This window comes from Pseudorca crassidens, chromosome 7 (assembly GCF_039906515.1).
Source record: "Pseudorca crassidens isolate mPseCra1 chromosome 7, mPseCra1.hap1, whole genome shotgun sequence".
Taxonomy (NCBI): Eukaryota; Metazoa; Chordata; class Mammalia; order Artiodactyla; family Delphinidae; genus Pseudorca; species Pseudorca crassidens.
Genome location: NC_090302.1, coordinates 38,980,489 through 39,005,635, shown reverse-complemented (window position 1 = coordinate 39,005,635; position 25,147 = coordinate 38,980,489). Strand labels below are relative to the sequence as shown.

General features: G+C 40.8%; 1 long non-coding RNA gene across 5 annotated transcripts in view; it reads left to right on the top strand.

Annotated features, from left to right (window-relative positions):
* The window catches only part of LOC137227737 (uncharacterized), a 165,737-nt gene that overhangs the window by 37,759 nt on the left and 102,831 nt on the right, over positions 1–25,147 (top strand). For 4 of the 5 annotated variants that reach the window (XR_010944984.1, XR_010944982.1, XR_010944983.1 and 1 more), the window contains exon 3: positions 1,955–2,066. This is a non-coding gene — a long non-coding RNA (uncharacterized lncRNA). Of the gene's footprint in view, positions 1–1,954; positions 2,067–9,118; positions 9,945–25,147 lie in introns of those variants that run through there. The other variant, XR_010944980.1, reaches the window with a different exon arrangement.

The window sequence follows — 25,147 nt, the reverse complement described above, 5'->3', positions numbered from 1 at the left end:
ACTTCTATAATGAGAAGTCAAGACACTCAGGTTTTCAGAATGAGAAATTGAGGCATAACATAATATTTAAAGTTACAAGGGTAACCACAACAAAACTTTAAAATAATGATATAACTACCCCAAACTGGGAGGAGTTGGGAGGAAGAAGAGGATAACATAAATGAGTTAAATGCTTATCTTTTGTAACTGGAGGCCACCCATAACCAAGAAATTGAAAAGAGGAATCATATATTCAAAGAATGTATAATTCATGAGTGATTTTTCATAGGCATACATTGAAGGTCATGGGCGCAATCTCAGAGCACAGGTATCAACCGTCTCTATAGCTTAAGGACACATTATAGTGCTGATGATCTTGCAGCCTGGCATTTTTTCCCATTCCGTTATCCATGCCCAGTTAGAAGATTATACTTGCAAACTTAAAGCCCTATCTGCTTTAATGCTTTTTAAGTTTTTCTCAGAATTATCTCTAATATTTCACAGAGTACTGTCTCCAAAATTAATAGCATGGTATATGGCCACGTGGCCTCTTTATGGTATTTTATGGTATCTAATTTCTGTTCCCCAAGAATATATTCTCAGAATTAGGGTTTTTCCTCCACTGGATGAAAGCTTAGATGACCTTGTTATAGGAGAAAAACTATTTTAATGTTATAACTCTAAAACTTAAAATAATACAAAAGTCACTTGAATCACTTCTAGACGTTCCTGTGCATTTAAATAACAGCATGGTTAACAAACTCCTGTTAAACGATGGCAGATGCAAGTAGAACTCTGCTGTCACTTCATAACTGAGGTCCAAAAAATTCAGTTGTGTAATGTGTGGGACCCACTTAGTGCAGAGTTCGTGAAATGACCAATGTGAACTGGCTCCAGGAGGACAGGAGCCAGTCAGCAAACTCGGCATATCCAAATTTCCATTATCAAAGAGTGTGTAATTACAGGCTCCACTGTACTTCTGATTGCTGACTAGAGTGGCATGCCACATAGCCACACACGTAAACTCAGTTGCCATACGCACTGCCTACTAGCTTTAAATTATGCAATTCTTGATTACTCTTGGTAAGAGTTAAACTATTTCAAATTTCACATGAAATTGGTACTTACCCAGTAGGCCAAATATTCTTCAAATATCTTCAAATATTCATTATTCTAATTTATCTACAACATGAGTATATTGTAAAAGAGGGGTATTTACTTTTTTAAATTAGGGAAAGTCAGGGGGGTGTTTGCAACCAGAAGAGCTAAAAGCAAAAATCTTTAAAACTGTTCACAAGAGGTGGAATTAGGGTTGGGGATGGATCATCATAAGCTTCTCTGTATCATTTCGTGTATACTGTTTAACTTATTGTAAGGTGTATTTACTACTCTAACACAGTAAGTATTATAGTAATTAGATTCATAAAAATGGTAACGGTTGCCGCTCTTAATATTTCTCAGTGACTGGTCCCTGCAATACTTGTATAAAAGTGCAGAATCCCTGGTTCCAAACACAGTCCCAGTGAATATGACCCCCTCTACTGGGGCCCAGGAATATGCATTGGAACCAGTGGTTTAGACCCAGATCTTACTAAAGGCTCACTTGTATGTCTTCTTCAAGCATATTTCAGGATTGAACTTCTTGTGAAACCATCACATGCTGCATTGCCTTCTGTGGTGTTTACCATATCCCAGCATCCTTCCTTGCATTTCTGTACCACTAAAATGAAGGAAAAAAACCAAAATGACCTCACTGTCTCTCTCTTTTGGTGGATGATATTATCTAGGGGAACAGCATTTCTTTTCAAGACCCTTTAAGCTGTGCAACCTCTTGAACATGGAACAGCTAAGAAAATCTCAGTTTTAAAATTCATGACAATGACTGGTTTCTTAATTATGTAAGCAGAAAGATTTTGAGACTGTCTTTGTATCTTATTTTGGTGCTAATCATTTTTTCTCATTCCCATGACTGCAGGAATATTGATCTCAGCGTTACTTTGACCATTAATGAATTATGATGGCAATAAGCAGAGACGCACACCTCCAGCCTCCTGGGAGCTTAATCTTCTGCTACAGCGTTTGCATTTGTAAGTCAGCACCTGTGTGATCCATATTCTATCTGTTATTCTCCTTTAATTACATATTGGTGGTGGTCCATCTTAGCCTGAGAGCAACCAACTGGAGACTCAAAGAAATTATTAAAGCATTAACTTTAAATTAGAAGGCCAAAAGGAAACATATTGGGTTTGTTCCTACCCATTCCAGTATGATATTTCAGGAACAGTTTATTCCCTTTCATGTCAAGGAAACTTGGGTCTAAAAAGTTAGTACAGAACTTTTATTTTCAGAGAAGTTTTCACCTTAAGTATTTCCTGTGTCACCAGTATTTCTGTTAGCATCAGCTTTACCTCATCTGTCAAATACCATTTTGTTTGGTAAGTGATACATTTTAAATCCTGTACTTCCTACTTGGTCCTGATCAGTCACTCAAGTCGGGGTTTAGGGGATTGTAGATGGTCAAGTCAGTCCCTGAAAACTTTTCCTTTTAGCATTTTGGCAACTTTTTATTTTGACATAATTTCAAATATCTATAAAAGTTTCAAGAATTGTACAAGAAATCCCCTTTACTGAGATTCATATTTATATCTTGCCCCATTTACTACCTCTCTTTCTATGAATCTGTCTATATTGCACACTCTCTTTCTTTCCTGACCCATTTGAGAGTAAGTTGAAGACGATGTACCCGTTCACCCTGAAATATTTTGGTATTTTCCTAAGAATAACATTCTTTTTAATAACCATGGTTTTATCAAAATCAGGTATTTTAATGATATAAACCACAGTCCAAATTTAAATTCAGATTTTCTCAATTGTCCCAATGATGTCCCAATAATTAGTTGTAAGCTGATTTTTTCCCCAGACCAGGATGTAATCCAGGATTGTGCATTGTACTGAGTTGTAATATCTGCTTTGTTTCCTTTAATCTGGAAAAGTTTCTGAGCCTTTGTCTTAACTTGACATTTTTTAAAGAGGGAAGATCAATACTCCATTTTTTTTTGCTTTGTCTTTCTTTTTGTGGGGGGTGGGGAGAAGACTCTTCATTCTGGGTTTGACTAGGATGTCCTCATGTTTAGACTTGGGTTATGTATTTTTGGTGGAAATACCATTGAGGTGAGGTCCTGTCCTTGTCAGTGTACCATATCGGGGGTACCCAGTGTCCATTTGTGATGTTAACTTTGATCACTTGATTCAGGTGCTTACTCCACTGTAAAGTTACAGCTTTTCTCTTTGTAAATTACAAGTGTTCTGTGGGGAAATATTTTGAGACTGTGTCAATATCCTGTTTATAAAATTTTTTCTGACTACTTTGCACTGATTGATGATGTTCTAACTCCATCATTCCTTCTAGATTTATTAGTTGGCATTTTGCTGTAAGGAAGAGCTTTCCTTCTCTGCATTTACTTTTTTTGCTTATTTAAGTCTGAACTCATGGATTCTTAGGTTATTCAGTAGGTTATAATCTATTTCTGTCCTTTTTAATTTTGATGCTTAAATTTTCTCAAATTTGGCCAATGACAGCCCCTTCAATCTGTTTGTCTTTTTGACATGTTTCCATGATGCTTTGAAGCACTACCTTAGTTTCTGTAGCAACTGGCTCATCTTGTATTCCCTCTGCCCCCTCCCTGGACTTAACCATTTCTCCAATGAGCCCCCAGGTGAATTTTGGTAAGAAAATCAAATTTATCTTTTGTACCTGCCCCTCCCTTTTTCTCTTACCTTTCAGTAACCTGTCCCATGAGTCCCTACTGTAACTGTGATTTTCAGTATCTCTAGGTAGAGAGGAAATTCTGATAAATTCATTCACCTTAAAATTGTTTAGGAATCATTGCATTACCCTTCTTAGAAATGTTTGCATTTTAAAAAAGGAAACCAGTTAGAAAGCAATGCTCAATTAAACAACAGTATTAATCACAGAATGTTACTGGTGAAAGAGACTTTAGATCACAGGGTCACAGACTCAGCCCCGCTCAGCCCCCTAAGAGTAGCGTGAATGTGTGTGCAAAAAGCCCAGTGACGTCAGCAACAGAGTGGTACAGACTGGGCTAAACTGGAGGGTGCAAGCCCACCTAATGATATTTAAATTAAAATAAATAAATAAACACTGGGCAGACCAAGCAAAATTTGTTTATTATCCTTATTTAGCAGAGGGCGGTCTATTCATGACTTTTGTGTTAAAGTAAAGCTAAACTAATGGTTTTAACACTGTGCTTCGGGGGGCCACCAAGATGCTTTATAGAACTTTCCTGGGGGTTCTGGAAATGCTGTGGACAGATCCACTCTCTACCTCCCAATCCTCTTCAGCCAGAGTCGCTTCCTTATTATCTGTTTGATGTGACAGGCACTGTGCGAGTCTCTGTTTGAAGGAAGGGATATGTGGATTTTAAAACAAGTTCAACAATCACTGATGTAGTCCAGCCACCTAACCTTGCAGATTCTTGCAGATAAGCAGACTGAGGCCATCCGGGAATAACCGTGATTGTTACTGGCAGAGTTAAGCCTAAAACCCAGGTCTTCTGATGCTTGGTCCAAACTTTCTTCCTTACATAAAGTTGCTTCATCTAATGGTGGAAAATCAGGTGCTAGCGGCGAAGGTTATCCTAATGTCGTATCATGTACACAATAGGCCGTCTCTAACTAAAGATGTCCCTGGTTGATACACAGCCTTTCATGCTCTGAAGACAAATACCCGTCCTGATTCTAGAGCTCTATAAATTGAGCATGTAAGTGAATATTTAGGTAGAAAAATCAGGTCATCAAACACTTTAGTCACTGATCGGCATGTTAAAATGATACTTTTATCCATAAGGAGGTATGATTTCTAATAAATACATCAGATAATTTTTTCAAGTATATTCTTAAAACTCCTGGAAGATTTTTGCTAATTGATAGAATATCGAAGACTATTTCCTTTTCCATTCTTAAGAAATCATCTTTTACTATGATAAAGTTTTTCATTTCTTCAGTTAAAATGTATATGCTTAAAAGAAAAATGGTAAGATCTAGTATAAATCACTACATAGACATCATAAATCATTTTAAAGAGGACTGTTTTAGTCAATGTAGAGTTCTACTCAAACCTGTAGTTCTATTACAGTATAATATTTAACAGCTGGCAAACTCTTGCCTAAGTACTTTACTTTTTAAATTTTTAAACTTTATCTCTGCAAAACTTAAAACTGGAGTAATTTTCTGAATGCTCTCACAAGCCAGTTCAAAATTCCTGCATCTCTTTCGTTTTTCAAATGAAACAGAGCTTTATCTTCAATTGTCTAGTTTATTTTTCTTGGTAGAAATAATATTTCTCTAAGGTTTTAAGAGGAAAAAATAGTATTAAAATATAAGTTGAATGTTAACACTTCTGATTGTTTCTAACATCCTGATATGATTAAAAGAAGACAGAGAGGCCAGGAAAGTCCTTGCAAACTAGATTTAAAATATTGCTCATTTAAAAATCTGAGATCAAATGTAGTTCTGTTCAAGTATAATTCACTACTGGTAAATGCTAAATTGTTTTTGAAGCAAGCATTACTTCAACTTTTGTGGATTATTTTCTTAAATTGTAGACTTTACCATTCATTCCTTTCACTTTTTATTGTCATTATTCCCCTTTTGCTCATTTTGCAACAGGGGAGTTTTTGGTTTTATTTTTTTTAAGGAACTACTAAGCGTAATGAATGAAACACATGTTATTACTGAGCCTAAAATGAATTGCATTAGCATTAGTATCTTTTATCTAATAAATTATAGTGCATATATATGCTTACCTTTTAAAAAATTTTAACTTGTGGATACTTATATTCTAATTAGTGTTCTTTTTTTTTTTTCTATCAACTAATTTATCACTGGATTTGTCACTTTACTAAGCCAGTTTATTATTGAACATGTGGGTTTTCCTCTCTTTTTATTAATTTCATCATCCTAAGACTATATGCATAATTATTCTGTTTCATCAAGAAACAGTTTTAAATGCTCACAGTGTTCATGGATGTATCCAGTTGTTTGTTATTCTTTCTTTCCTTTCTCTTCCTTTTTCTACCTTGAAGTTACCTTTTAGCCATAAGAGGCAGGTCACAGGCAGTAGACTTTGTCTGTAGAATATAATGCCTACTTCACGGGGCTCTTGGGAGAACTAGACACAATAATGGAAGCTCCTAGCACAGTGCGTGACATCAGTATTTACTTTTACTTTTTGGTCCTTTAAGGAGTTGTACTTCCACAAGTTTGACAAGTTCTCAAAACTGCTGTTCTGGGCAAAATTTCACTTTCAGTAAAATGAAAGCCTGTGAGTAACTAAATATGGCTCTTTGTCGGGGTTACATTTAAATGTAATAGGTAGATTTAGAATTTTGCCAAAGATGGGAGTGAGACAGCTTAGTGTGAAGGGAGGAGCCTTGGTCATGGGACAGCTACTACCCCCTCAGTCACTGACCTGCCAGGTGACCTTATCCACTTTGCTTTTGGGCTTCAGTTTCTTCAGCTGTATTAGGATGTGGACGGTCTCCAGGGTGCTTTTGGTTCTAAAACCTGATGATTCTACAAATGCAGCACTTTTAAAAAGTGGATTTATCCTTGTGGTGAAAAAATTCCTGGAAGATATATACCATCACATTCATGCTGGGGGTGCCCGGGTGATGGCAGGAGGGATGGCCTTCTTTCTTCCCCACCTCTCTCCCTCTTTTCTTCCCTCCCCATCTCCTTCCCTTCTTTCCTTCCTTCCCTGACTTGTTTCTTCTTTCAGCAATTATTTATAGCACCTTCCATGAGCCAGGCAAGAGTGAGCAAGAATGTTTCAGTCCAGCATTCATAAAGCTAATAGTCTTTTTATCTATTTCTTTTCTTTTTCCCCTAAAAAATGTCAAGCATATAGAGAACCAGAAGGAACAGTAACTTGAACATCTATATCTCCTAGATTTACCAACTGTTAACAACTTTTATTCTCTGTGTGTGTGTGTGTGTGTGTATATACACCCATATGTATATATATACACACCCATATGTATATATATGTGTGTATACACACACACACACACACGTTTTTCTGAACCATTTTAAAGTGCAGACACCATGCTTTGCCTCTAAGTAACTGAATGTACATCTCCAAGAATCAGTACACTCTCACAAGTAACCATAATACCATTATCACACCTAACTTAGGTGACCCACCCCCAAATTAGCACCAATCCTATAGAATTATATAATGTCTATTCCATATCCAGATTTCTTTAATTATCCCAAGAATGTCTTTTATTGCCCTCTTCATCAAATCCTGATTCACCAATCAAGGTTCACGTGTTAATTTGGTTTTTATTCCTCTGTCTCTTTTAATATAGAACTGTTCCCCCACTTTTTCTTTGTAATGACATTCACTTTTTGAAAAGTGCAGGCTCATTGTCTTACAGAACATACAAAATTCTAGATTTGTCTGATTGTTTCCTTATGGTGTCACGTAACTTATTTCTGTATTCTGTGTATTTGTTGTAATCTGGAAGTCTAGATGTTTGATTAGATTCATGTTAAAAGTTCTTGGCAAAAATATTTTATAGGTGAAGTTGTGCTACAAAGTTATATATATTTGAAGTTTTCTACAAAGATCATCTATTACTAATGATGAAGAAATAGAAATAAATTTAAATTTATGTAATACATTGAATATAGTGGAAAAAGCATGAGTTTGCTAGCAGAGGCCTGGATTTGAGTACAGATTCTATTCTCTCTAGCACCTTGACCAGATTAATTAGCCTAGTAGTTTAGCTCTCCACAAAAGACCAGAGAAGACAGAATCACTCCAGGAACCTTCTTGAAATATGCATGCTTGTCCCTCCACTCCACTCCCTGGTATTTTTTTTAAAAGGGAGACTTTTTTATACCACCCCTCATCCCCAGGCCACCCTTCTCACCCCCACCCCAGGCTTAAATGCCACCAATTCTGTGTGCCAGGTGTCCTTATCTGAGAAATTTGGAAAATCTCTACCTTGAAGGGTTATTGTAAGTGTTGGAGATTAATAATAACATGTGTAAAGTACATAGCACAGAGTCTGCCGCATTATTATATGCTCAGTTCACCACCACTGTTACTGTTATTACATCAGTAATTTGCAAAGAAGGGAGAGAGAATTTGAAAAGGGACAGGAAGTGGTATAGTACAGAATATTCAGTTTCTAAGTGGTTACTTCAAAAACCTTCCAAGAATGTTTGTGCTCATGCAGTGACATCAATAAAAGTTCAGCTGAGACAGTGCTATGACACAGTAATCATTAACATTTATGCAGCCCTTTACAGTTTACAAAGCACATCCACATTCATTGTTATGTTTGATATATGCCCTCTTTCGCGAAGATCAGCTGTGCTTAATGCTTTGCCCAAGGACACAGCGTTATCAGTGGGGGAGCTCAAATTAGGAGTTCTGATTGTAGAACAGACTTCTTTTGCTGAAAATGTGCAGCCTGGAACAGACACCAAATGTCTCTTTTCTAAATTCCTGACCAAGGGACTCTTTCCTTATGGTGTCGGTTACTGAAATGCTTAGTTTAAAACTCTTTGAGTCTATTTCACACTTATAGCTCCTCATCTGTCGTATTCTCTCTGCGTTTGGTGACATTTCCTGTACTGTCGTGCGTTGTCACTCAGCCAGAAGGCTTTAGTTATTTCTTGCTCTTTGCTGTAACAGAGAGAAATACTGTTTAATGAATCTGAATTAACGCCATCAGGTGCATATTAAAAATGCATTCGAACCTTTCAGCTGGACTAATTTCCTTCCTAACATTGTGTAGCACTGGGCAGATTAAAGCCTCATCCAAAGATTGGCCCTTGTTTTCTGAAGCAGTTAGAACTGGTGTTTCTTAGTGTTGACCTTGATATTTTTTACCTGGTCATGTATAGCTCTTTTTTGGATAAGAAAAATATTACTATTTTAAACAAAAACTGACTATCTTTGGTTTAGCAAGCTAGCGTAGCATAAAACATCTTAGAGGAGATGACTTATTCTTTATTATTCAGTTTAAGGTATTTTCTAGTTTCTTTTTTGTATCACAAGATATTTAGAGTTATATTTCTTCTCTTTTTTTTTTGCGGTACGCAGGCCTCTCACTGCTGCTGCCTCTCCCGTTGCGGAGCACAGTCTCCGGACGTGCAGGCTCAGTGGCCATGGCTCATGGGTCCAGCCGCTCCACGGCACGTGGGATCCTCCTGGACCGGGGTACGAACCCGCGTCCCCTGCATCGGCAGGCGGACTCTCAACCACTGCGCCACCAGGGAAGCCCCTTGTGAACTTTTTAGTTAACTTGTTGCTAGTGGTATCTACATTTCTATTCATATTAATGTTTTAGCATAATTCTGCCATGTCCAGGGAACAGATTCTGTGAGATTTCAGTCTTGTAAAAGCAGCTGAGACTTGCTTTGCTGTCCAGCATTTGTCAGTTTTGTAAGTGCTCCAAGTGCACTTGAAGAAGGAAATGTTTTCTGTAGTTATTGGTAGGAATGTTCCTTGTATATCAGTTACACCGTGTGTTAATCTTGTTCGAATCATGTGTATTTGCTGATTTGCTTTTTTTTTGCTTGACTGTTTGCTTACCCTATTATATCCCAAGGGTTAAAATGTGTGTTAAAGGGACTTCCCTGGTGGCACAGTGGTTAAGAATCCGCCTGCCAATGCAGGGGACACGGGTTCAAACCCTGGTCTAGGAAGAGCCCACATGCCACAGAGCAACTAACCCCATGCGCCACAACTACAGAGCCTGTGCTCTAGAGCCCGCGTGCCACAACTACTGAAGCCTGCACACCTAGAGCCCATGCTCCACAACAAGAGAAGCCACCACAATGAGAAGCCTGCACATTGCAATGAAGAGTGGCCCCCACTCGTGCTCAGCAACAAAGATCCAACACAGCCAAAAATAAATTTAAAAAAAAAAGTGTTAAAATCTCTCACTAAATGTATAAATGCATTTCTTTCTTCAGTTTTTGATATATATATATATATATATTTGGAGGCAAAGTTATTAGGTGCATACAAAATTTAGAATTGTTCTGTCTTGTGAATGTCTCAGAATGAAGTGTCCCTCTTTGTCTCTAGGGATGCTTTCTGCTTCAGACACTACTTTGATACTAATACAGCTATACTGTGTTTCTTCTGGTTAATATTTATATCCTTTTTGTCATCCTTTTCCTTTTTCTCTCCGATTATTCTCAATCTTTTTAATATTTCACATGCGTCTCTCCTTATATTTTGCCATATTTCCTTTACATAATTTTTGCTCATCTTTTAAAATTAAGTTGTAGACATTGTGACTTCAGCATACATCTTCCCAAATAATCCCCTAATATCATCTAATACCCAGCCCATACTGAAATACCCACAATTGTTCATAAGGTGACTTTTATAACTGTGTGGCTGCAGTTATAACTGCATTTGACTGTGTGGCTCTTAGTCTTTCAAAATCTAGAATAAGCTAACTTAATCGATACACTGTTGTACCAAATGACCACAAGGAAATGAAACATATTTTAAAGATTACTCTTAAATATATGTAAGAAATATAGTCAGTACATCCCATTTGTAATAATAATTTGAAAAACACAGAAAGTAGAAATGAAAAAATAGCAAACACTTTTATATCTTCCACCAATTGTGAGCATGACTACCTTCCTGGTATTATATTTACCTATTTCTGATTTTTTTTTTTTTTTTTTTTTTTTGGCGATACACGGGCCTCTCACTGTTGTGGCCTCTCCCGTGGCGGAGCACAGGCTCCGGACGCACAGGCTCAGCGGCCATGGCTCACGGGCCCAGCCGCTCCGCGGCATGTGGGATCCTCCCGGACCGGGGCATGAACCCGTGTCCCCTGCATTGGCAGGCGGACTCTCAACCACTGCGCCACCAGGGAAGCCCCTATTTCTGATTTTTGAAGAAATCTTCGTCTGTTTCACATTATATGCTCATTATAGAGGCTTAGGAGTGAAATTTCTGAGACTAAAGGTATAACCTCTTTTAAGGCTTTCCAGGACGGTGTTTCAAAGTTTAACAATCCCAGTGTGCCAAAGCTTCCTGCCTTAGAAGGGATGTCCTCCTCAAAGCAGACACCACATGGGTCATTACTTATCATGGACATTTAATTATCGTGGAGAATTTGTTACCACACACCTATAGTGGAGATATCCTGTGGTAAAAACGGAAAATGCCAGATACCTTCTCAGGCTCCCTCGAAGCTAAGCCATCAGCATGTAACCTGGGATTAACCAGTCAGATCAGCCCCCTTCAGACTTTCAGGCTGAAGCCATGTACACGAAGAAGCAGGCACAGTGGAGACTCCTTCTGGGGGATATAGGGGCAGCCGCTTTGAGCAAATCAGCATCTGATATTCAGTGCTGAGGTAGTGATTCAAGTCATGAGGTCCAGAATTCAGTGGTGGTGGCAGCAGTGTCCTCACCAGAAGGACTCTGGCATGATTTTGGCTATGGTCTTGGCCAACGTCTTATTCTTTCCCATTTCTTGAGCCTGGTTGTCCAGCCTTCTCTGACCCCCTGTCAAGTCTCAATATCCTTTAAGAAATACTCCTCTATTGAAACCAGCCAGAGTGTGATTCTATTGCTTACAAAAAAAGAACTTGACTAACTTTCCATGCAGGGATTCTCCCTTCTATATAGCAGGACCTACTTCAAATGGGAGGAAAATTGGCATGCATGAGGGAGATCAGGGAGAGCAGAGAGGGCTCAGCAAGTTAACTTCTCAGGACTTGGAGTTGGGAAGAGTCTAGTTGAAACGGGGTCAATATTGGAAGGAAGGTAAGAGCAGCTTCTTAAGAAGGTAACATTTATCATTCTTGGGTACCTGACCTGGCTGTCAGCAGAGTGATTGCAGGGCCAGTTCAGGAGTCCAGCCCTTGTAAATGTGACACCAGAAATGTTAGACCTCCAGATGGGTGGTAAGCCAAGTGGCCTTGGTTGAGACTGTGACTGTGCATCTGAGACTCTAGGTGGGATAGAGGGACAGTGGCAGATGAAGCTGTGGAGGCTTGAAGTAGAAGCTAACAATCACCACGGAAGGCCATGCCCCCACTTCTAGAAATTCTCTTTGGCAATTTCTTCAGAACCAATTTGCAAGTAGTACAACCAAAGCAGTCTCATTCCTTAGGAGGCCAACTTTGTGTCTGACCAAAACCGGTATTGCCCCAGCTTGTTCACCGTTCCCATGGGGATTGACTTGGACTTGAGTAGAAATTTAAATAAATTTTGGCAATTTCAAAAATCTGGAAAACCAAGGTCGTAACCACTGAGATATTTTTAAAAGCATTGCCAGCTCTACAGGCAAGCTTTAGAGTAACTATTTATTCAGCCTTTATGTATTTCCAAAGTTACATCACTACTTCACATCAACTGTCCTATTTTAATCTCTCAACAACCCTGAAAGGTAGGTGTTAGTAACCTTGTTTTATGGATGAAAGCACAGGCTGAGAGGTTAATTATCAGATAAGACAGCACGTCTTAAAGCGAGAATTCAAACTCAGGTCTGGTTCATTCTAAAGCACATGCTCTTTTCAGCATTACTGTTGTCTCCTCAGGAGACTGCTTTAAAGAGAACAATATACAGCTGACTATAAATTCCAGCTTTTAAAAGTCACAGTTAACATATCCAGAAGCCCATTTGTGAAATATCTCACAGCATTCTGCCGAAATGCTGTGAAATCTTTGATTAAGGGCTTAAAAATGGTGAAAAGTAATAAACAGTAGGTCTGACTACAACTCAAGTAGTAAAACACCTTCACTAATTTTCATACTCAGCAAAAATATTTTTAATGATTAAAAAAAAGTCATAGTACTCACTCTACTAACTCAATGACATGCTGAAATATTAGCCTAGCTTGTGTAACCTTAAACGCGGCCACGCTCTCTGTTTGGGCATGATGCTTTCTGCCAAGGGGCGGAAGAGTGGGCCCAGTGAAGGGGTTCTTTCTGGGCATTTCTTTCCATGATTCTTTTTTTCTTTCTTTTTATTTTGGCTACGTTGGATCTTCGTTGCTGCACGTGGGCTTTCACTAGCTGCAGGGAGCGGGGGCTACTCTTCATTGTGGTGCGCGCGCTTCTCATTGCAGTGGCTTCTCTTGTTGCAGAGCACAAGGCTCTAGGCATGCAGGCTTCAGTAGTTGTGGCGCACGGGTCTAGTTGCTCCGTGGCATGTAGGATCTTCCCAGACCAGGGCTCGAACCCGTGTCCCCTGCATTGGCAGGCGGATTCTTAACCACTGCGCCACCAGGGAAGTCCCTTTCCATGATTCTTAATGTGTGTTTGTTAAGGACCACACACACACACACACGCACACACTAGCTAAAAGTCTAACCCTCTAGATTTCATTTGGCTAACCTCAGGCCAGTCTTCAGACTGCCGCTAACGCCCACCAGAAAGGAGAAAGAACCGGGAACAATCACTGAACTGCAGTGCCTTTACACTTCCTCCCCCCCCACAGTGAGGGGGGAGCCATTGTGTAGATTGTGAGGGGGAGGTGGGGAAGGTGTGATTGGACTGGGGAGGTGGTGAAGATTTCAGATTTTCTTTTTAAAAATAATAGTTTGCTGCTTGGGCATCAGCAGGGGATAGGGCGGTGCCTGCCCTGCTTGGTGGCGCTCATCCCGCAGACCCATTCACCGTGGGGTTGTCTCTGTGTTAGGAGCCGGTCTGGGGGTTGCTGAGCAGATCGAGTCTTCGTTTGTCTTTGCTCACCTTGGGTGGTGCTCTGTCCATTTCACCGCCCAGTCACTGACACGGTGAGTATTGTCACTGTGATGCTGTGTTGTCTTAAGTGTTCTGAAAAACAACAACAGCAACCACCAAGCAAACAAACAAAACCTTTCTGCTTCCCAAATCTGTCCCCGAGGGAAGATTCAAAGGGTGCAAATGCTGTTCTGGACCAGATGGGCACTAGTGTCTCTGTTCTCCTCTGAAGGTGGGCTTGGTGGTAGGAGGCAGGAAGGGGCCGAGCAGAGGGGTTTTCCACGCTGTTGCCCTCCTGCTACAGTTGTTTCAGATGCTCCAGCTCCAGCCAGCCAGTCCTAGATTGTCTCTGCACAGCACGCAGAAAAACCTTTGTTTTGTAAAAGTAACTCCTTTGATTTCTCCCAGCCTCGGACCCTGCTTAGTTAGGGGCACTGACCAAGAGGTGAGTCATCTCTGGCCATCCTGGGGAGTGAGGAGGGGACCACCCATGGCTTCCCAGCTGCACTGCCTGTGGAGCAAAGGGTTCAGAAGCAAAGGATTTTTAAAAATATAATAATATAAAAAGAACGAAAGAAAGAAGACCTCTGAAAATCCTTACTGTTTCCTGCTATCTCCTACAGCGATTGCCCTTTCATTAGTGTGGTATAACAATGTGAAGGTTTTTTATCACTTTGATATCAGCCTAATTCTTGAGATTAAGCTTGGCAAACCACTTATCAAGGTTAGTGAGAAGAAAGGTGTGTGACTGGGAATCACCACCTAGTCCTTTAGCTATTATACATTTTCCTGTTCATCCTTTGAGGAGTAAGACAATAATAGTATACTATAGTTTAGTTTAGTATTGTTTACTATAGTCAAACAATACCACATTGTTTTACTACTCAGGATCCCCTTGGTTGCTGGCAACCGAAATCCAAACTGAACTTGTCTAGGAAAAAGGGAGGGTTTATTGGGAGGATATTGGGATATTTTAAGTAACCAAAGGCAGGATTAAAAGTCAATCTATGGGGCTTCCCTGGTGGCGCAGTGGTTGTGAGTCCACCTGCCGGTGCAGGGGACACGGGTTCATGCCCCTGTCCGGGAGGATCCCACATGCCGCTGAGCGGCTGGGCCCGTGAGCCATGGCCGCTGAGCCTGTGCGTCCGGAGCCTGTGCTCCGCAACGGGAGAGGCCACAACAGCGAGAGGCCCGCGTACCGCCAAAAAAAAACACCTAATCCAGATACGTATATATGGTAAGAACTATAGGATTCATTCATTCATTCATTTTAACTTGGGACTCCAAAGAAGGCAAAATATGGAGAATGACTGGACTCACATTCTAAAAAAAACCAAATACATAATAGTTTACAGTCATATTTATATACACTATTGTGTAAGGGATCTTAGTGAATTTTTATGTTCACCTCAGGTTCCTCCTGAAAGAAGCTATGACTACTGTAAATTCATGTGTCTAAGGGAATTCTCTGTGCTTGTCCAGACTGGATTCTCTTCTGCATGCTCTCCATTGCTTTTGTCTTATTTGGTTTTGTCTGAGATGTCCACTTTTTACCTCTTATTTCTGACTGTTGCCTCTGCCAACCCACGGGAACAGCCGTGCTCACCGTGGCCTCCTGGCCTGATTGAGTTCCCTCTGTGTGCTCTCAAGGGCGTCCACTGTCATTCTGCCGAGGTGGCTGCCTCTCCAGGTGCTGATTGTGGGTGGAATGTTCGAAGCCCCCTAGGCAGGAGGAGCTTTCTTCTCCTGACTGGTATCTGAAGAGCACGTAAAGAGATTGTTCCTTTACTCAGCCCCCTGGTGTAGTCTTCTGCATGAAACACTCCTTCTCTCTACCACCCATCTCACCTGACTCCCTGCCACAATATGTTGCCAGCAACCTAGATATTACTGTTCATTAATTCATGCCTAACATGCAGTGGCTTATACTAGGTGTTATTGAATGTCTAAAAATAGGCACAGAGCCTGGAAGTGAGAAGGGAAAATTGCAGAATGGCTGGGTGGAAAAAATGATGGAACACAGAGTAGGCCTTTTGGTACATTTCCTTGTGGTAATCTTTTACAGGTTAAATAAGACTAATATTCATGGTGAACCCAGGGCAGTTAGCCTCTTCAGATGTTTTACTTCTTAGCCTTTTCCAAAATCTCTTTTATTTATTTAATTTAACAGGACTTTGCCTTGATTGGGGCCATTTGTATAAGATGTTTTGCATTACGCATTTGCAATCATGTTTGCATGTTTGCATTTGTCAAGTTTTGCCTGTCAAATCAGGCAACTAATTTCAGCAAATATACTTTCATGTCCACTTGACCATCATCGGGGCATAAGACTATACTATAACAAACCCCCCAAATGGTCTTTAGGAGTAAAAGGTTTTATATTTTCTATTTATAGGAAGAATTTGAGGGGAAGGAGGAGGGCATAGCTTTATTTTTAAAATAGTATAATTGAGTATATAATTTAAATGCAAAACCGTAGGCTAGTATTTTCTGATTGTAACCTGAACACCTGATGGGGCAAAGAGGGTTGCAGTATTCCTATTCTTGATTACTGAACAACAGACCTTTCTGCTTTTCTTTTCTTTCTTTCTTTTTAATTGAAGTATAGTTGATTTACAATATTGTATTAGTTTCAGGTGTACAAATAGTGATTCAGTGTTCTTATAGATGATACTCCATTTAAAGTTATTACAAAATAATGGCTTTGACCTTTTTGCTTTTCCTTCCTCCTCTGCTTTCCTGGGACAGCACTCCCTATGAAGTGTTAGCCCACTGCTTACTCTTTTTTTTTTGCGGTACGCGGGCCTCTCACTGCTGTGGCCTCTCCCGTTGCGGAGCACAGGCTCCGGACGCGCAGGCTCAGCGGCCGTGGCTCACGGGCCCAGCCGCTCCGCGGCACGTGGGTTCTTCCCGGACCGGGGCACGAACCCGTGTCCCCTGCATCGGCAGGCGGACTCTCAACCACTGCGCCACCAGGGAAGCCCCCACTGCTTACTCTTATCCTGTTTTCTAGGAGACTAGGCTAAGACATCTTCTAACATGTTGTAAACATGAGTTCACAAATTATCTTAGTACTATGATTTTTTTTAATCTCTCTAACAAATCTATAAAGTAAATAGCCTAGGCCCACTCGTTACAAATGTCAGGGCTGGAATGTGTATCCACAATTTTTGATTTTGAGTCAAGGACCTTTCACGTTATTCGTGTTTCTCAAATTAGGGTCTGAAGATCCTTGAAAGCCTGCAGTTGTATTTTCAAGGGGCCTTGAGTTCTCTGCAAGAATTTAATTTTGTGTTTTCATTTTGATGATCGTAATAAATGACTGTCAACATATTTTGGTTCCTTTGGATGATCAACTTAACAGAGAGCTGCCATGTGCTTTCAGGGCCTGAATTTTTGTCTGTGTTTGAGATTTTTGTTGGTTCCAGGGAGTGCCACTTTAATTGTTGGAGACAAATGATTTGGAAAACACACACACACAGGCAGTTAACATGTGAAGGTTGTTCTCACCAAGTGAAGGCCAAATGACTTCATCACAGGATGTACAAAGGAAGGCTCTGCATAGTTTAAATGGAGACAAGAGGTGGAAGCATTGAGTCATTACACAGCATGTGGTCAACACACTGGACTCAGAGGAGCCTGTGCATTGAAGAGGGTGCTGCATTCAGATCGTGGGGTAGAGTGGCCGGCTGCACGTGTCCGATTAAATTAAAATTGTTAATTTGAATTTTGAGTCCTACATTTGTTGACCAGCAACTTAATTTTAAGTTTATTGTTGTATGGGGAATTCCCTGGCGGTCCAGTGGTTAGGACTCCGAGCTTCCACTGCCGAGGGCCCAGGTTCGATTCCTGGGTGGGGAGCTAGGATCCTGCAAGCCGGGTGGTACGGCCACAAAAAAAAAAAAAAAAATTATTGTTGTATGATCTCTGTATGCAGACATTCTTTATGTCTAGTTTTGTACCATATGAAATTATTTCATAATTTATTTGTCTGCTTATCTGTTGCCTTTTTTTTTTTAATTTTTATTTATTTATTTTGTCTGCACGGGCTCTTTCTTGTGGCGCGCAGACTTCTCTAGTTGCGATGTGTGGGTTTCTGTAGTTGGGGCACGCAGGCTCTAGAGCGCATGGGCTCAGTGGTGGTATGTGGGGTCTTATTTCCCTGATCAGTGATCAAACCCGGGCCCCTTGCATTGGAAACGCGGAGTCTTAACCACTGGACCACCAGAGAAGTCCCTATTGTCTGTTTTTTTTACATTGGGATATAAACTTCTGGACAGCAAAGGCCTTGCCTCTCTAGTTTTCTCTTTTTCATGAAAGTTGGAGCCTTGGGGAAGGAAAGAATCTAGAGAGACCTTATAGACCAAGTGCAGAAGAGAATCTAGGCTATAACTCTAAGGAAGTTAAGTATTTGAGAGGTGAATAATAGAAGGTAAGCTGGCAATGTAGACCAAAGGAACATCTAGGCGAAAGAGGAGTGTAAAATCATGGAAGACATTGGAGGACAGTGTTTCAAAAAGCAGGTCAGAGTCGATAGTATAAATGCTGCCTAGAAGATAAATACGGTGTCTAATGGCTGTGGTGACTTGGAGGACATTGGTCACCCTGGGGGAAGTATGTTTTGTTGAAATGATGGGGTGAAAACCAGCCTGGAGTGGAGAGAGAGAGGCATGAGAGATGGAGAAGTTGAGGCACTAGTTGTGAATGACTCAACTCCTTCATGAAATTTGGCAGTGGGAGATCCAAGGATGTAGCTAGAGTTGGGCATGAGCCAAGGGAGGAATTTTTTTTTTTTTTATTGGAAGATAATTGAGCTGATGGACTGAGACTGAAAGAGAAGTTGAAGTTGAAGGGAAAGGAGCGATGGGGGATAATGGATGTCACCAAGTTTGTGAGAGGCAAGAGGGATAGAATCGGAAGACAGAAAGAGGTAGGCTTCAGAATGAGTAGGCCACCAATTCCATTATGATAAGAGAGAAGGAAGGATATGTACTCAACACCTGCTATTAGGAGACAACAAGGAACATGGTCCCCATCTTTGAGAAGCAATAGTCCAGTTGGAGTGGCAAGATGTTGCAACAGAAAGGAATAATAACTCAGTCTGTGATAAGCCTACAGGCAATGAGTGCCGGAGCATTTTGGAGGAGAGCAAGATGAGCTCCTGATGCTATGATCAAGGAAGTCTTCACGATAAGTGGCATTTGATTTGGAACTTGAAAGCAGAGTAGGATTTTACTACCTGGAGATATAAGTGGTAAGAGAAAATAAAGGAGAAGGAGAGTGCATTTCATGTGGAGGGACTGGCATGAACAAAGGATTGAAGTACTGTACTTCAATTGGTTTATCCTTCAGCAAAGAAACAGGGACTTTTTTTTTTTTTTTATCTGTACTCTGACAGAACACAGCAATTGAGAGGAAGAAAGAGACCTTAGAGATTATCCCGTCTAATGTCCTTATTTTTCTAGGTATGAAAACTGGGGTGCAGAGGGATGGAAGTGACTGCTGAAAGTCACAAAACTCTTTTTTGGCTGCGCTACGCAGCTCGCGGGATCTTAGTTCCCCGACTAGGGATGGAACCCGGGCCCTCGGCAGTGAAAGTGCAGAGTCTTAACCACTGGACCGCCAGGGAATTCCCTGAAAGTCACAAAACTCTTAGATGAGAGTTGGGCTCCGGCTCACAAAGGTAGTTTCCATGATAACGTTATTGTACGTGTTGTAAGGGTAGAATACATTCAGTAAAACTGCACCTGATTTTATTAAATTACATCAGAGGTGCAAGGGAGTAAAGACCAGAAGAACTTTACATTTTTCAAAAAGAGATATAGTTATTAGTCATAGTGATTATAAGAATTCTAAGTTTTGCTCTGGAGCTATTTCATTTTTACCTGCATTAGTAAAGAGATAAGGATAATTCGTTATTAGGAGATTGATGATTTCCTGCAATTCACCAAACATACTGGTCTCCTATGCCTTGGACCAATTAAGCCCCAATTGGCCAAAAGTGAATTTGAAGAAAATTTTATGCCGACTCAAAGTAAATATTTACAATAGAGGAGGGGAAGGAGGTATTAGTTTCCTGTGGTAGCTGTAAAAAATTACCACACACTTAGTGGCTTAACACAGGTATACCATCTTACAGTTCTCAAGGTCAGAAGTCCAATGCAGGTCTCACTGGGATAAAGTCAAGGTGTTGGCTGAGCTGCATTCCTTTTTGGAGACTCCAGAGGAGTATATGTTCCCTGCTTTTCCAGCTTCTAGAGGCTGCCCATGTTCTTTTGCCTTGAGGCCCCCTTCCTCCATATCAAAACCCAGCAACATTGCACCCCTCTAACTCTTTTTCTCTAGTAACTAGAAAATTTGATCTCCCTCTGACCACACCCAGGAAAAGAGGTTCCAGTGCTTTTTTTTTTTTTTTTTTTTTTTTGTGGTATGCGGGCCTCTCACCGTTGTGTCCTTTCCCGCTGCAGAGCACAGGCTCTGGACACGCAGGCTCAGCGGCCATGGCTCACAGGCCCAGCCGCTCCGCGGCATGTGGGATCCTCCCGGACCGGGGCACGAACCCGTGTCCCCTGCATCAGCAGGCGGACTCTCAACCACTGCGCCACCAGGGAAGCCCGGTTCCAGGGCTTTTAAGGACTTACGTGATTAGTCTGGGTCCACCCAGTTAATCCAGGATTATCTCCTCATCTCAAAACCCTTAACCTTAATCACATCTGTAAAGTTCCCTTGCCCTGTAAAGTAACAAATTCACAGGTTCTGGGATTAGGACATGGACATATTTGTGGGGAGGGGCATTATTTGGCCTACCACAAAGAAGAAGAAAGAGGAAGAGAAAAATTATGGATTATTAAAGAGATGACTTACAGGTAACTGGAAAAGAAAATGAGCATCAAGAGCCAGTATAAATTCACTAAATCATAGCAGGTGTCATTTTCTTATTTAACGAGTTACCGGGTAAATAGACATGGGGATGCCAGGGACAAATTTATTAGCTTGGTTTTTCTCTCAGGATGTTCTTGTGGAAAGATGAAGGAATGTGTGTCAGATGTCAGTGCAATAAGCTCTATTCACAACTCATTAAACAACTGATGAAAAGTGGAAATGGATGTAAACCTAGATGAAGTCCTCCTTAGGTGTCACAGGGCTTTTTGTCCTTGGTCCTTCTTCAGTCGCCGCTTTATCAGTGACTTGGCTGAGGACTTAAAGGTCAGGCATATCGAATCTGCAGGCAACACAATGAGATTCAAAAGTTAGAGAAAATCTTAATAAATTGGGAAGAGAAGATGAAAGCATATGAACTGTTATAATAGGAAATGTGAAGTCTTAAATTTCAGGGAGAAAATCTGTTAAATACAGGATGGATGGTACTAGATTTGGTGTCAGTTTATGTGGGGGGAAAAAAAGGAAAACGATGCATCTGTGAAAGTAGAAGTGATGTTAAAGGCATCAATTAATGATTTTTGAGCATTTCCTATCTATCAGGTACTGTGCTGGGAGCTTTACCTATGTCATACACTTTGACCCTCAAAAAAATACCTTATGTCTGTCTCACAGATGATTTTTTTTTTTAGTGTTTTGAGATGTGAAGTAACTTGTCCAAGATTGCAAAATTATCTATCACTACAAATTGGGGTCTGACCCCAAAGCCCATACTCATAATAGAATCGCAGGAGGATTTTTCAAAAGCCAAGGAATTGTAGCTACGTTAGTAAAAAGACAGTGCCCACATCGTAACAGAAGAAATCTCAGGTGTATCTTCCAGTTTGTGCTTTTCCTATTAAGAGGGGATTTGATACACTTGAATGTGCATAGAAGAGGATGACCAGGATCATGAGTGGCTTGGACACCAAGGCATAGGAGGAGCGATGGAAAAAACTTGGTATATTTTGCCTAAAAGAGAGTTGGGTGGAGATGGATGGCACAAAAGTATAATTACTTGCGAAAAATATTGAAGGCAGAAGAGTTTTGTCTTCCAGAACTTGTGTGGAGGCAGATTTTGTTCAAGAGAACTTGTTGTTAATGATTTATGTTATGAAGTCAGCATTCAAGGACAGGCTTGGTGTGAGTTCCTTGGAAGCAGCAACCAAAGTACTTTCATCTTTGGGGTTAAACGATGCTTGGCAGGTGCTCAGTTTGGGCAGAATATGTTAACAAGTGACTTTGTCAGGGACATCATGTAAGAAATTAGTGAAGTAAGAAGCAAGTTGGGGAGAAAATATTTGCAAATGAAACAACAGACAAAAGATTAAGCTCCAAAATATACAAACAGCTCATGGAGCTCAATATCAAAAAAACAAACAATCCAATTAAAAAATGGGCAGAAGACCTAAATAGACATTTCACCAAGGAAGACATACAGATGGCCAAGAGGCACATGAAAAGATGCTCAACATCACTAATTATTAGAGAAATGCAAATCAAAACTACAATGAGGTATCACCTCACACCGGTCAGAATGACCATTATCAAAAAAATTTAGAAACAATAAATGCTGGAAAGGGTGTGGTGAAAAGGGAACCCACCTGCACTGTTGGTGGGAATGTAAATTGATACAACCACTATGGAAAACAGTATGGAGCTTCCTTAAAAAACTAAAAATAGAGCTACCATATGAGCCAGCAATCCCACTACTGGGCATATACCCTGAGAAAACCATAATTCAAAAAGAGACATGCACCCCAATGTTCACTGCAGCACTATTTACAATAGGTAGGACATGGAACCAACCTAAATGTCCACCAACAGATGAATGGATAAAGAAGATGTGGCACATATATACAATGGAATATTACTCAGCCATAAAAAGAAACAAAATTGAGTTATTTGTAGTGAGGTATATGGACCTAGAGTCTCATACAGAGTGAAGTAAGTCAGAAAGAGAAAAACAAATACTGTATGCTAACACATATATATGGAATCTAAAAAGAAATGGTACTGATGAACCTAGATGCAGGGCATGAATAAAGATGTAGACATAGAGAATGGACTTGAGGAGGGAGGGAGGGGGAAGCTGGGGTGAAGTGAGAGAGTAGCATCGACATATATATACTACCGAATGTAAAATAGATAGCTAGTGGGAAGCAGCAGCATAGCACAGGGAGATCAGCTCGGTGCTTTGCGATGATCTAGGCGGGTGGGCTAGGGAGGATGGAGGGAGGTTCAAGAGGGAGGGGATATGGAGACATATGTATGCATATGGCTGATTCACTTTGGCATACAACAGAAACTAACACGGTATTGTGAAGCAGTTATACTCCAATAAAGATCTATTAAAAAATGAAGCAAGTTAGAAGAGATGGACTCTAGGGTTACTGCCGAGTTTGGGATTTTTCTTTTATTTGATTTAGATTGTTGACTTGAGATAAGCAACCCACAGCCCTGGGTCCGCTGCCCTTCTTGGCTAACTGGTAAGTTAATGCAAAGTTCTAATGGCCTGATTAACACTAAGTTCTAATGACTTGAATATCAACATCAAAACTATTTCATATTTGCATTACTGTTAAGTCTCTAAACATGTTGATGTTTTAATTGTTCTCCAGTAGCCTCCGTTATTTTTTCCCCCTGCATTTTGGCAGGATTGATTGGATAAATCATAGGAAAACAAATTAAATTTGCAATCTGGCCACTTTCTGTAAACAAGCTAGCAAGATAAGGGCTGCTGAGGGGTTATAACTATGACAATAGCCACCTTGAGTCAAGTGGAATTACTTTAGAGGGTTCATGTAGAAAGTGAGTCATAAACTGTGGAGCAGTAAAGACGACCAAGAGGATACAGACATGGAAGGAGATATCATAGAACTGGGGCAGAGTCGACAGTGGCCTGTATTATATTTTGAGGAGCTTCAAGAAAGGCCATTGTCCAGCTTTAAAAAAAATTATGTTGAAGCCATATGTGTTTACCAAAACCCCATCTTCAATGCAACAAGATATATAAATATTAATCTGTGGTCCCAGTGGAGTAGACAGCTGAGTTTCTCCTAACATTCTTACATTTCTTTTGCTCTATTTTGATGCCCAGCTATTAGACTCAAGTGGGGTGGGTGTCACTGAGTGGCAAGAGTGTAGTACTGTTATATCCATTCCCCCAACCCACCAGCATTTTATACCCAGTTATTTATTTATTTATTTTTTGCTGTACGCGGACCTCTCACTGCTGTGGCCTCTCCCACTGCGGAGCACAGGCTCCGGACGCGCAGGCCCAGCGGCCATGGCTCACGGGCCCAGCCGCTCCACGGCATGTGGGATCCTCCCGGACCGGGGCACAAACCCACGTCCCCTGCATCGGCAGGCGGACTCCCAACCACTGCGCCACCAGGGAAGCCCATATACCCAGTTATTTGTAACCCCTGTTATTATTGTCTCACAAAGTTCATTATAATATGATACCATGTCACCATGGATACCTACAAGTGATGAATTTGTACAGTTATTTAGCCCTTTGGAAGGTGCCTCCTTGAAATTTAATTTGTGGGATTCCCAAGTTATTTCCCATTACAGTCATCCTGGCTACCAACCACTTACTCGTTTGTCTTAGGTACCTGAAATTCCCACTGTTAGAGTTATTCCTTTAGTTTTCAGAGAAGACTCTTTCAGAAAGGTAATCCGCTAAATCACTGGAATAGAGTTAATTTATCAGATCAGTTTGCCTATCTTTTCTTTCCTAGGATTCCCTATGTATCACTCAGGGTCTCTTTAGGAAATGGATGGCATATTCAAGCTGGGTGATTGAAGAGAATTTAATGAAGGGGCTGTTTATGAAGCATGTGTGGCTTAGGGACAGCCCATACTAATAACACGTGGCTTCATTAGCCCACCTAGGCCTGATGGGGCAAGGGGCAGTTCCTGGAACCTGGAGAGGTGGTTGCCTGAAGAGGCTACCTGAGAGTTGCTGTGACATTTGGTGAAGGGATGAAGCAGGGAGCAAGCTGGAGAATAAATATCCAGCCTTCACTCTTCTCTCTCCTTCTGTATACTCTTGGTCTCCCACATTGACTAAACCCAAACAAAAGCAGAGGACATAGAAGCCCACTGGTGTCATCCATATAAGTCAGTCTCCCGGGGCAGGGCAGAGAGTGGATCTGGAGGGGCAAAAGGAAGAGATCCAGCACAATCGGTAGCAAAGTTGGAGTTTCCACTGTGCTCCACCTCCGTACCTTCACTGTTCCTGTGGGCCATCTCATTTATAGTTTCTTCTCCTCCCTTCATCCTGTAGGTGGATGTCCAAGTGACTCCACCTGAATCTCCCCTTGGCATCTCACTCTCAACATGCCTGGAATGAATTCATCACTCTCATCATCTTTATGCCCTTTATTCCCTTGTATTGTCATAGTTAAGGTATCACTATTTTAGTGCCCAAGTCAGAAATCTAGGAATCATTTTATACCACAATCTTTCTCTCACCCCGATG